Source organism: Eschrichtius robustus, chromosome 3, assembly GCF_028021215.1.
Source record: "Eschrichtius robustus isolate mEscRob2 chromosome 3, mEscRob2.pri, whole genome shotgun sequence".
Classification (NCBI taxonomy): Eukaryota; Metazoa; Chordata; class Mammalia; order Artiodactyla; family Eschrichtiidae; genus Eschrichtius; species Eschrichtius robustus.
This window is the reverse complement of record NC_090826.1, coordinates 108,021,712-108,034,901: the sequence shown is the minus strand read 5'-3', so window position 1 is coordinate 108,034,901 and position 13,190 is coordinate 108,021,712. Positions and strand designations below refer to the sequence as shown.

Below are 13,190 nucleotides of genomic sequence, written 5' to 3'. Positions count from 1 at the left end.
TCCCTCTATACCTTTCTCCCCTGATCTCTGTGCCTGAGGCTGACCCCCACAACCAGCATTTCCTGCTCTTTCCTGCCCTCGGGATCCAGGTGGGTACAGCCAAAGAAAGGAGTTCAGAAAGGAGAGGAGAGAGATGTGAAAGAAAAAGGTTGCCTGCCTGATCAGCAAACAAAGGATGCTGGGCCATCAAACCATCAGCCACTACCCCCCGACGGTGAGTCCTGAGGGAACTCAGGAGGGAGACAGACAGGCTGCCCGCTGCCAAGCCGTCAGCCAATGCAGCCACCCCCAACGGTGCACCCTGACGGGGCTCAGGATGGGAAAGAAACGGATACTGGACCCAGGTAGCTGTGGTGCATAGCAAAGGACTGATTTCAGTGAGCCCAGACTTGCATCTTCCCATACGTAGAAAAGTACTAAATTCATTAACTTGAGATGTCTGGTTTTCTTTAATTAATAGTAATCTTTTGATGTTCCCACTACCTGGTTATTGTTGTAAAACTCCTATATATCCTGGCTCCTCCCTCACCTCTTTGGAGCAGTCCCTCAGGGCTATCTGAGAGGCTGCCTCAGGCTTGGCGTCCTCAGAACGTCCGCTGAATAAAACTTAACTCTCAACTTTTAGGTTGTGCTTTTCTTTTCTTTTTTTTCTTCAGTTGACAGAAGTCAGAGTATTTTTAAAGTCTCCATCACCTTTCCTGCCAAGCCTCAGTTTGGAGTCACTACAAAGACCACGGTCCTGTGCAGTGATCCTCCCCAACATTACACTGCGTCTCGTAACTACTCCTTTCTCTTCCTTTTGCTATGGACTGAACTGTATTCCCCTCAATTCATATATTGAGGCCCTAACCCTCAATGTGACAGTATTGGAGATAGATCACAAGGGTGGGGTTCTCAGGATGGGATAGTGCTGGGAGGGGGGGTTAAAGACGGGGATTTTCCCCTTTTATCCCTCTTGAGTTCTTTAGGCTAGATTAATAATAAAATTGACACAAGGCAGATTAACAGGAGAAAAAGAAACAAATTTTAATTCATGTGCTGGGAGATCTTGAGGCAGGAGATAGATGGTCCCCTGGCTGTGTAACCGAGCAGGACCCCGTGGGGCCTTTGGCGGGGGAGGACAGGCCTTTCCCCATATTCTCTGCTTTTAGCTCCTCTCTGAAGTACCTAAATGATAGTGTTTGATACACATTTCCTGAGTTGTTTTGCATATGTGAAAAACCCCACCTCTCCAACAAATGGAAGCTGTTAACTACTTGACAACCAAGAGCACATAGCCCCAGGCCACCTGGAGCCTAAGGACTGATAATGTTAACCCCTGTGACACCGCCCTGCTACCTCACCATCAGCCAATCAGAGAATTGTACACAAGCTGATCACATAACCTGCAACACCCCCTCCTTCACCTGGCTTTTCAAACAGCTTTGCCCAAACCCTTTGGGGAGCTCAGGGCTTTTTAGGGCATGAGCCACCTCATCTCCTTGCATGGCCTCGCAATAAACCTTTTTCTGCTCCAAACTCCGATGTTTCAGTTTCTTTGGCCTCACTGTGCGTCGGCACACGAACTTGCGTCAACAGCTGAGCAGCAGGAGTCTGTTCCCTGTGGACAGATACTCCAAGATACAGGAGCGGAGCTGAGTCCTGCCCAGATAAAAGATAAGGAGACCACATCTTTCTCATTCTTGAGGTCAAGGAGACCTTCCCGACTACACATGTGCAGAAAGGCTCCTCCGGGGACCAAAAAGGGAGGGGGGGGGGGCGCCACCCCATAATAGGTGGTGTCAACCTTCCCGCAGGCCTCTGCGCTGGAATCCATCTTGGCTAAGAGATGTGCGCGCGCACAGGGAAGGACCCTGAGTTATACCAAATACGGACTCAGAGCCAAGCAAAGCAAGATGATTGGCCAGAGGAAACCTGGAAGAAATGCCCCATATAAGTGATTTAAACTACCACGAAGGTGCTACTCTCTTTCTGAGCCCGCTCCTGTGTGTCTATTCACAAGTACTCTTTTTTTTCCTCCTAATAAAACACTTCATTTGTTTCTGTACTTTCTGTCTCTTTGTTGAAATTCATTTCTACAAAGCAGACAAGCTAGAGCCTTGTCACTAGCCACTGGCCCTCGTGGTCTAGTGCTTAGGATTCAGTGCTCTCACTGTCAAAGCCTGGCTTCAATCTCTGGTCCGGGAACTGAGATCCTGCTTGAAGCCGCTGCCAGCGAAGGCCACACGAGATCAATTTCATAGAAATGGAACCTAAGAAGTTGCCAAAGCAGGTAGCTTTTGTACTTTTTAGACAGAGAAACTATAAGTTTGTGAGTAATTGACACGACAAAGGAACTTAGGTTTTGGGCGCTCAACTAGTAAACAATCTAAGTGGAGTTTGGGCTTGGGATAGTAAATTAAAGAGGTAGCATGGTTTGTTTATATAAGCTTCTCAGCTTGAATTCCCTATCTCTGATAATAAGGGTGTCTGTCCTTCTACCACCATATGCAGGGAGTGCACCTTTTAAGAATCTTTTTTTTTTTTTAATTAATTTTATTTATTTTTGGCTGCGTTGGGTCTTTGTTGCGGTGAGCGGGGGCTACTCTTCATTGTGGTGCACGGGGTTCTCATTGTGGTGGCTTCTCTTGTTGCGGAGCACAGGCTCTAGGCTCGCGAGCTTCAGTAGTTGCAGCACGCAGGCTCAGTAGTTGTGGCACGTGGGCCCTAGGGTGCGCAGGTTTCGGTAGTTGTGGCGCACGGGCTCAGTTGCTCCACAGCATGTGGGCTCTTCCAGGACCAGGGCTTGAACCTGTGTCCCCTGCAGGTGGATTCCCAACCACTGTGCCACCAGGGAAGTCCCAAGTGCACCTTTTATATGAGAGATTTATTTCCTGCTTTCAGGGACACAGAAAGGAGGGTCAGTGCTTTGGCCATTTAAAAAAATTTTTTTTTAATTTAATTTATTTATTTGTTTGTTTTTATTTTTGGCTGCACTAAGTGGCTTGCGGGATCTTAGTTTCTGGACCAGGGATCGAAACCGCGCCCTTGGCAGCGAAAGCCCGGAGTGCTAACCACGGTGATACCTACCAGGGTTCTTGACCTTCCCCAGTCAATAGAAATTGACTAGAGGCCAGACAGGAAATTCAGGCAAGGCTTTATTGGGGCCCTTGCTGCAGCAGCGGGGAGCGAGAACAGGTAACAGTTTCCCTTGCTGGCTCCCTGAGGGAGGGGCGAGCTGGTTCCTTAGACGGGGTGAGGGTAGGGGTGTGTCCGGGGGGTCAGGCCAGAGGGGTGGCTTAGGTGTTTCCTAAGTGGCTTTTTAGTTGTGCCTGAGTGTCCTACCCCACTACTGGGGAGAGACCTTCTGGGCTCCCTTGGAGCCATATTACGGTTAGGAGGCCCCGAGCAGCCCATTTTCTTGTCTCTGACTAAGACAAATCAGCTGGAAGAACAACGGCCTATTCCCAGCCATATTCTACACGCAGTAAACCCTGCAGTTTGGGACAAGGGAATCCCTGGGAAGGCTATAAACATCCAACCTGTAAAAATTAGCCTTAAGCCAGAAATCACTTATCCTAACAAGAGACAGTAAGTACCCCATAAAGTTGGATGCAAAAAAAGGTTTGCAACCCCTCATAGATAAATTCTTAAAACATGGCATCTTACTGCCCTGTCAGTCTCCATGCAATACCCCTATTCTGCCAATTATTAAGCCAAATGGGGAATATCGAATGGTACAAGACCTTAGAGCAGTAAATGATGCAATGGTCCCTCTACACCCCTTTGTAGCCAATCCTTATAATATATTAGTCCAGGTTCCTGGAGATGCCAAGTGGTTTACTGTGCTTGACCTCAGGATGCCTTCTTCTGCATCCCAGTTCATCCCTCATCTCAGTATCTTTTTGCCTTCAAGTGGACTAAGTCCCACTCGGGCCAAATGCAAAAATATACCTGCACAGTATTGCCTCAGGGGTTTTGGGACAGCCCACACTTGTTCACCCAGGCCCTAGGAAAAGAACTAAGGGAAATACATCTAAAAGAAGGGGCCATTCTACAGTATGTAGATGACATATTAATATGTAGTCCCACCATGGAAGCCTCAGATCAGAATACTAATGAAGCCTTTAATTTCCACGGGTCCTGGGACTACAGGATCTCCCAGAAAAAAGCACGAATCTCAAAGAAACAAATTAAATATCTAGGATATATTATAAACCCTGGAAGTAGACAGTTATCTCCAGATAGAAAACAAGCTATATTAGGCTTAAGTGCCCCCAAGACATAAAAACATCGTACTTTCTTAGGCATGGCAGGATTTTGCAGAATTTGGATTCCAGGATTCAGACTAATGGCTAAGCCTCTCTATATGAAGTCACTAAAGGCCCAGGTACAGAACCATTACTTTGGACTGGGGAAAAAGAAAAGGCTTTTAATAATATCAAACAGACCCTCACCAGACCTCCTGCTCTGGGTCTCCCCAATTTAAAAAAAAACATTTATCTTGTACGTAGCTGAAAAACGGGGCAGCTCTGGGGGTCCTTGCGCAAAAGCTAGGAGAAGTTCCTCAGCCTACAGGTTATTTTCCAAACAACTAGATTCCGTGGCCCAAGGTTTGCCTGGCTGCCTCCAGGCACTAGCTGCCACTGCTTTATCAGTGGAAGAAGCTAACAAGCTTACCTTTGGACAGCCACTGGAAGTCCAGACCCCTCATCAAGTACAAGGGATTCTGGAGATTAAAGGCCACCACTGGCTAACTGGAGGCTGCCTTTCTAAGTAGCAGGCTTTACTCCTTGACTCCCCAGAGCTAACCCTCAAAACTTGCCATAACCTCAACCCGGCTACATTGAGGCCCGCTGAAAGCCCAGAACTAACACATTCCTGCCTTGAAACCATTGACCAGGTTTATGTCAGTAGGACTGATCTAACAGACCAGGCCGTAGACAACCCTGAGGAAGAATGGTTTACTGATGGCAGTAGTTTTGTTAAAGATGGAGTCAGTAGGACAGGGTATGCTATTGTGAGCACTCATAGTGTTATAGAAACAAAACCTTTGCCACCTAACATGTCAGTCCAGAGTGCTGAGCTAATAGCCCTAACTTGAGCCTTAACCTTAGGGGAAGGAAAAATTATAAATACATGCACAGACTCAAAATATGCCTTCCTTGCTTTACATGTCCATGCAGCTATCTGGAAAGAAAGAGGACTTTTAAATGCAAAAAATTCCCCTGTAAAACATGGGGCTGAGATTTTACATCTCATAGCAGCAGTTCAAAACCCAAAACAAGTCTAGCTTCCCTGGCCAAGATGGTATTTGACAAGCGATTGACCCTTGATTATCTATTGGCAGAACAAGGAGAGGTATGTGCAATTGCCAATACTTCTTGTTGCACATATGTCAACACCCCTTTCCAGGTAGAAACAAACATTGAAAAAATTCGACAACAGTTTCAGCAGGCAATTAACCACTATTCCTCACTATCCAAGATGGTTGGGGAGGGACTTCCCTGGTGGCGCAGTGGTTAAGAATCCGCCTGCCAATGCAGGGGACATGGGTTCAAGCTATGGTCTGGGAAGATCCCACATGCCGCGGAGCAACTAAGCCTGTATGCCACAACTACTGAGCCTGCGCTCTAGAGCCCACGAACCACAACGACTGAGCCCGCACACCGCAACTACTGAAGCCTTCATGCCTAGAGCCCGTGCTCCACAACAAGAGAAGCCACCCCAATAAGCCCGCGCACCGCAGGGAGGAATAGCCCCCGCAAGCCACAACTAGAGAAAGCCCGCGCGCAGCAACAAAGACCCAATGCTGCCTAAAAAAAAATGGGTGGGGAAATTGAAAACTGGTTCTCTGATTTGTTCTCTTGGATCTCACAAAGTGTAAAAAACTTTCTGGCAGGAGTTTTTTATTTTCTCATAACCCTTTTCTTTTCAGTCATACTGATTTATGCTATATTTCGTCTAGTACTCTGTTGTCTTCCTTACTGTTATAAACCTGTGACTAAGACTTTTTGGTCCAAGAAGGAGACCTGGGACCAACAGGTCCAGACCTTCCATTCCAAAAATAGAGAAGCATGTTAAACTTTAACCCCGAGATTAACAAAAATATACATCCAAGGAGAATGGCTTCTTGTCAGGGGCAACATTGCCTTCCCTGTCTTGTCAACAGTTAAGGAAGCCCAGAGTTAACCTGGTTCCTTTCATTTCTAGGACCTTTAATGGCTATCGTTGTTCATCTTCTTTTTTTAGCCCTTGTTTGTTTAACCTTTTGGTTAAGTTTGTGTCTTCTAGGCTCCAACAGTTTGAAGTACGGCTCATGATGGCTCAAGGAATTCAACCCATTCCAGCGGAGAGTGGCTCAGGTCCCTACAGGTCCTTGGAACAGTCAGCAAGGGACTTCTACACCTCTAGAGTAGGCTAGGGTCTGCAGCCCCTGTCCAGCAGGAAGAAGTTTCAGAAGAAGAGACCTTCGGCACCTTACCCCTTTAAGGGTGTAGAGTCTCTCGGGGGGAATGAGACAGGCTGTGACCTGGGACACTTTGCTGCAGTGCTGCAATGCTTGCACCTGGACAAACCTCTCCTCCAGCAACAAAATACAAAGAAACTATATGGGATTAAAATTAACTGCGTGCACGCACAGTTGGGGCAAATTATGGACAAAAAGCCCAAAAAACCCAACGGCCACTTCTGAAGAGCCGGGAGCAAAAACAGGGTGTCGGGAGCAAAAGCAGGTACTGAGCATGCCCCTTGCACTCAACACCACCATAGGGGTGGGCAAAATACCTAAGCCACCCCTCTGGCCTGACCCCCCGGACACACCCCTACCCTCACCCCGTCTAAGGAACCAGCTCGCCCCTCCCTCAGGGAGCCAGCAAGGGAAACTGTTACCTGTTCTCGCTCCCCGCTGCTGCAGCAAGGGCCCCAATAAAGCCTTGCCTGAATTTCCTGTCTGGCCTCTAGTCAATTTCTATTGACTGGGGAAGGTCAAGAACCCTGGTAGGTATCACCGTGGTTAGCACTCCGGGCTTTCGCTGCCAAGGGCGCGGTTTCGATCCCTGGTCCAGAAACTAAGATCCCGCAAGCCACTTAGTGCAGCCAAAAATAAAAACAAACAAATAAATAAATTAAATTAAAAAAAAATTTTTTTAAATGGCCAAAGCACTGACCCTCCTTTCTGTGTCCCTGAAAGCAGGAAATAAATCTCTCATATAAAAGGTGCACTTGGGACTTCCCTGGTGGCACAGTGGTTGGGAATCCACCTGCAGGGGACACAGGTTCAAGCCCTGGTCCTGGAAGAGCCCACATGCTGTGGAGCAACTGAGCCCGTGCGCCACAACTACCGAAACCTGCGCACCCTAGGGCCCACGTGCCACAACTACTGAGCCTGCGTGCTGCAACTACTGAAGCTCGCGAGCCTAGAGCCTGTGCTCCGCAACAAGAGAAGCCACCACAATGAGAACCCCGTGCACCACAATGAAGAGTAGCCCCCGCTCACCGCAACAAAGACCCAACGCAGCCAAAAATAAATAAAATTAATTAAAAAAAAAAAAAGATTCTTAAAAGGTGCACTCCCTGCATATGGTGGTAGAAGGACAGACACCCTTATTATCAGAGATAGGGAATTCAAGCTGAGAAGCTTATATAAACAAACCATGCTACCTCTTTAATTTACTATCCCAAGCCCAAACTCCACTTAGATTGTTTACTAGTTGAGCGCCCAAAACCTAAGTTCCTTTGTCGTGTCAATTACTCACAAACTTATAGTTTCTCTGTCTAAAAAGTACAAAAGCTACCTGCTTTGGCAACTTCTTAGGTTCCATTTCTATGAAATTGATCTCGTGTGGCCTTCGCTGGCAGCGGCTTCAAGCAGGATCTCAGTTCCCGGACCAGAGATTGAAGCCAGGCTTTGACAGTGAGAGCACTGAATCCTAAGCACTAGACCACGAGGGCCAGTGGCTAGTGACAAGGCTCTAGCTTGTCTGCTTTGTAGAAATGAATTTCAACAAAGAGACAGAAAGTACAGAAACAAATGAAGTGTTTTATTAGGAGGAAAAAAAAGAGTACTTGTGAATAGACACACAGGAGCGGGCTCAGAAAGAGAGTAGCACCTTCGTGGTAGTTTAAATCACTTATATGGGGCATTTCTTCCAGGTTTCCTCTGGCCAATCATCTTGCTTTGCTTGGCTCTGAGTCCGTATTTGGTATAACTCAGGGTCCTTCCCTGTGCGCGCGCACATCTCTTAGCCAAGATGGATTCCAGCGCAGAGGCCTGCGGGAAGGTTGACACCACCTATTATGGGGTGGCGCCCCCCCCCCCTCCCTTTTTGGTCCCCGGAGGAGCCTTTCTGCACATGTGTAGTCGGGAAGGTCTCCTTGACCTCAAGAATGAGAAAGATGTGGTCTCCTTATCTTTTATCTGGGCAGGACTCAGCTCCGCTCCTGTATCTTGGAGTATCTGTCCACAGGGAACAGACTCCTGCTGCTCAGCTGTTGACGCAAGTTCGTGTGCCGACGCACAGTGAGGCCAAAGAAACTGAAACATCGGAGTTTGGAGCAGAAAAAGGTTTATTGCGAGGCCATGCAAGGAGATGAGGTGGCTCATGCCCTAAAAAGCCCTGAGCTCCCCAAAGGGTTTGGGCAAAGCTGTTTGAAAAGCCAGGTGAAGGAGGGGGTGTTGCAGGTTATGTGATCAGCTTGTGTACAATTCTCTGATTGGCTGATGGTGAGGTAGCAGGGCGGTGTCACAGGGGTTAACATTATCAGTCCTTAGGCTCCAGGTGGCCTGGGGCTATGTGCTCTTGGTTGTCAAGTAGTTAACAGCTTCCATTTGTTGGAGAGGTGGGGTTTTTCACATATGCAAAACAACTCAGGAAATGTGTATCAAACACTATCATTTAGGTACTTCAGAGAGGAGCTAAAAGCAGAGAATATGGGGAAAGGCCTGTCCTCCCCCGCCAAAGGCCCCACGGGGTCCTGCTCGGTTACACAGCCAGGGGACCATCTATCTCCTGCCTCAAGATCTCCCAGCACATGAATTAAAATTTGTTTCTTTTTCTCCTGTTAATCTGCCTTGTGTCAATTTTATTATTAATCTAGCCTAAAGAACTCAAGAGGGATAAAAGGGGAAAATCCCCGTCTTTAACCCCCCCTCCCAGCACTATCCCATCCTGAGAACCCCACCCTTGTGATCTATCTCCAATACTGTCACATTGAGGGTTAGGGCCTCAATATATGAATTGAGGGGAATACAGTTCAGTCCATAGCAAAAGGAAGAGAAAGGAGTAGTTACGAGACGCAGTGTAATGTTGGGGAGGATCACTGCACAGGACCGTGGTCTTTGTAGTGACTCCAAACTGAGGCTTGGCAGGAAAGGTGATGGAGACTTTAAAAATACTCTGACTTCTGTCAACTGAAGAAAAAAAAGAAAAGAAAAGCACAACCTAAAAGTTGAGAGTTAAGTTTTATTCAGCGGACGTTCTGAGGACGCCAAGCCTGAGGCAGCCTCTCAGATAGCCCTGAGGGACTGCTCCAAAGAGGTGAGGGAGGAGCCAGGATATATAGGAGTTTTACAACAATAACCAGGTAGTGGGAACATCAAAAGATTACTATTAATTAAAGAAAACCAGACATCTCAAGTTAATGAATTTAGTACTTTTCTACGTATGGGAAGATGCAAGTCTGGGCTCACTGAAATCAGTCCTTTGCTATGCACCACAGCTACCTGGGTCCAGTATCCGTTTCTTTCCCATCCTGAGCCCCGTCAGGGTGCACCGTTGGGGGTGGCTGCATTGGCTGACGGCTTGGCAGCGGGCAGCCTGTCTGTCTCCCTCCTGAGTTCCCTCAGGACTCACCGTCGGGGGGTAGTGGCTGATGGTTTGATGGCCCAGCATCCTTTGTTTGCTGATCAGGCAGGCAACCTTTTTCTTTCACATCTCTCTCCTCTCCTTTCTGAACTCCTTTCTTTGGCTGTACCCACCTGGATCCCGAGGGCAGGAAAGAGCAGGAAATGCTGGTTGTGGGGGTCAGCCTCAGGCACAGAGATCAGGGGAGAAAGGTATAGAGGGAATGTGGAAGGGCAGAGAATTTTCAGCACAACTGTAATGTGAAAGAGAAAACTTCCAAAAATGTGCAACTCATAACGCACGGAACATATGCAAGGAGAAGTGTTAAAAAATAATTTTCAGAGAAAGGTAAAATCATGACTCGCGTAGTTACAACAAATGAACATGTGTTAAAGAACGTATTTGACTCCAAAGTCAGAGGGTAGCAGATAGGTGTTAAAATCTGTTCAAGGACAGAGTCAAAACAACACCTGAAGACGGGGAATAAAATGAATGAAATTTCCGATGAACGAAATTGAACTTTCAAGAATGGAATAGAGTTCACCGCCAGTCATAATGGTTAACGCGTTTTACTAGACATACACACAATAGTACATCACAAAGACAACTGGATTTGAAAGGAACCGGTTTCCCCTGGACTCCTAAATGTTCTCTATTCTACGCATTGAAAGCCGTTACAGTTCAAAAAAGGTGCTCAGGCTTCAGAAGGCCGCCAGACAGGTAGGTGCTCGGCAGGACAGAGGTTAAGCAGCCAGCCGCACGCGCACGACCCGAACGGGTGGGGGCGGGTGGGAGGAAAAGAGCGAGCGGTCGACGTCACTTCCCCCAGAGGGCGCCCGCCCTCTGGTAGGCTCGGCTGGACGGCGTGGGAGGAGGGAGGCGCGGAGTAGGGCGGGGCGTGGGCTGGAGGGGAGCGGTAATTCCCGTCGGCTTGACGGATGGGGCGTGTCGTATGTAGATATCTCAGCGCAGAGGCTGCTGGTTCGTGATCTGGTGGTGAAAGACGACATGATCTCCCGTGGTGTGGGAGCGAATCGAGGGCTGTTGGTTGCAAGTGCATGGATGAGCTGTGTGGAAGAGGCAGGAAGGCTCGGGGCTGCGGGGAGGAAAGTGACCGTGTGTGTACAGTAGAAGTCGTATGAGGCTGTGGGAGGGCAGAAAGCGGTGAACTCATACTTACCTGGCAGGGGAGATACCATGATCACGAAGGTGGTTTTCCCAGGGCGAGGCTTATCCATTGCACTCCGGATGTGCTGACCCCTGCGATTTCCCCAAATGTGGGAAACTCGACTGCATAATTTGTGGTAGTGGGGGACTGCGTTCGCGCTTTCCCCTGATATTTCTTGAGGTTTAAGAAGAGAGCGGTGTGGATTGCTGTGGGATTTATCTTCCTCGGTCGTTAAGAGTAGCGTTGCCGATGTCGTTGGAAGAACCACTCTGTTGTACTGAGCATAAGCTTATTTAAAGGTGGAGAGAAAAAGAGACCGTTGCTGACGCGTTTATCTACCATTAGGAGCGTTGTGGGCTCCGTGGAAGAGAAACACTTAGCGTTTCTGTATCGAGCATGGCGACGCCCGCGCGCACCCACTGTGAGAGACAGTGTTCAGATTGGTAAGTGCCGAAAAGTAGAGCCGTAATACTTCCGCTTGTGTTCCGCGCTGTTGTTTTCTGCGCTGTGCGTAGTTTCCCGTGTTGTAAACCACGCAGATTGCAACTAGGCTCAGAGCTCAGGTCTCGGCGATCTTCGCAGAAACGGACCCGCAAAAAAAGGCAAGGCGCCGCGAGATAACTAATTTTATCGGCTTGTGCGGTGAGCGACCGGAAACAGATTCCTTTCCTACGCATTTCCGCATTTCATGCCTTTTCAGCCTGGACTTCGCTTCCGGCGTGATCAGCTGCTTGGCTGGTAATCGTTACTGCAGATTTTATTGTGTAACCGTCGTGCTCATTCCTTTCTTCCACCCCAAACAGTCTCTTTTTATTTCTCGATCCCTTTTCATTTTTTTCTCTCCGCCTTTTCTCTCAGGCCTTGTCTTATTACTACCTTCATAAACCAGAAACACCAGCTGTCTTTCAGCCTGCAGTTTACGCCAGACCTGCTGCACTAGCCTGGCAAGTTATGAAGTTTCCTTCACAACCGTTTTTGTTTCGTTAAATGGCCGCCGGAGTTGTACATAACATTTTTTTATTCAGTCACAAGTTGTTTCAGCTTTTTTCCTGTGGAACTACAGTTTAGAAGAAAACCCCAGGCTCAGCGTTGGCAGTTGTGGGCTTTTTGCAAACCCTTTTCCCCGGATGTGGTGTTCCCTTGCCTCACTGTCACTTCTGCTCCACGAAGTCCTGGCAAATAGAAACTGCTGGCCCAAACAGGAAAGTTAGGACCATGGAAGGAAGAACTGTCGCTGCCTCGTGGCTACCTCGGGGACGGCACTCACAGATCCGCTCAGCTCCAGAAGCCTCGGCGACCCGGAGGGGTGAGGGGGGAGGGGTGAGACTTAAGGGTAGGTCCAAAGAAAGCTAACTAAAAAGCAGACGGTGCAGATCGAGTATAGATCATTGGAAGTAAAAGTAAAAAATAAAAGTGCTCTTCTCCCCAGCCGCGGGAGTTTTCCCTGTTACTGATGAGAAAACAGCTTTTTAGAGTTTTTAACAGATTTCCTTAGTCTCAAGGTTGTCCACGATATTATGCTCTTGAGCCCTGATCGAGGTGTTTCTGACCAAAAGAAGCCGAACAATACCGTGACTAGGAACTGCTTGGATATTGGTTTCCAGGCCTATCAGACATACCGAGGTTATTACGAAGACATTGGGTTGCGTCTGGGGTTAAGAGCCCAACCGGGGCGGGGCGGGGGGCGGGGAGCGGGGAGCGGGGAGGGGGGAGGGGGGAGGGCTCCTTTTCAGTCCTGGTGCCTTCTGTTTGAGCTTGGGCCAACTCCAATTTGCTAGGCCAATTTTGCAAGTGTCATTTGAAAATGATATTTAGTACTTCGTGAACTTGTGTAGGTTAAATGAGATAACCTAATAATACACCTAGCATAGTGTGTGGCTTATATTAAGTATGTCCTGACAGGAAGCAAAGATAAGCTTGTACTTCAGGCTTTTGTAACATTTGAATAAATTTTGTATTTGCGAATGTGACATCCATTCACAAAATAAATTCGTATTAAAGAAGAAAATATTTTATATGGAATTTATGAAACATATAAACGGGACTTGTTTATAGCAGCTTTGTTCATAATAGTCCCCAAATTGGAAACAATGCAAAATGTCCGTCACGAGGTGAACGGATATAATTGTGATATATGCATTCAAAGGAATACTACTCTTGGATAAAATGAAACAAATTCCTGATACATGGCCACAATA

The 13,190-nt window shown here is 47.7% G+C and overlaps 2 long non-coding RNA genes and 1 other non-coding gene across 3 annotated transcripts; 2 read left to right on the top strand and 1 right to left on the bottom strand.

Annotated features, from left to right (window-relative positions):
* Positions 1–10,377: 10,377 nt before the first annotated feature.
* On the bottom strand, positions 10,378–11,090 carry LOC137762585 (uncharacterized). Its single transcript, XR_011073595.1, has 2 exons — positions 11,005–11,090; positions 10,378–10,920 (listed from the first exon to the last, which is right to left on the bottom strand). It is a non-coding gene; the product is annotated as an uncharacterized lncRNA (long non-coding RNA).
* On the top strand, positions 10,997–11,160 carry LOC137763125 (U1 spliceosomal RNA). Its single transcript, XR_011073692.1, has one exon. It is a non-coding gene; the product is annotated as a U1 spliceosomal RNA (small nuclear RNA).
* A 185-nt stretch (positions 11,161–11,345) lies between these two features.
* LOC137762584 (uncharacterized) lies at positions 11,346–12,442 on the top strand. The gene is made up of 2 exons (XR_011073594.1): positions 11,346–11,435; positions 11,851–12,442. It is a non-coding gene; the product is annotated as an uncharacterized lncRNA (long non-coding RNA).
* Positions 12,443–13,190: the final 748 nt, after the last annotated feature.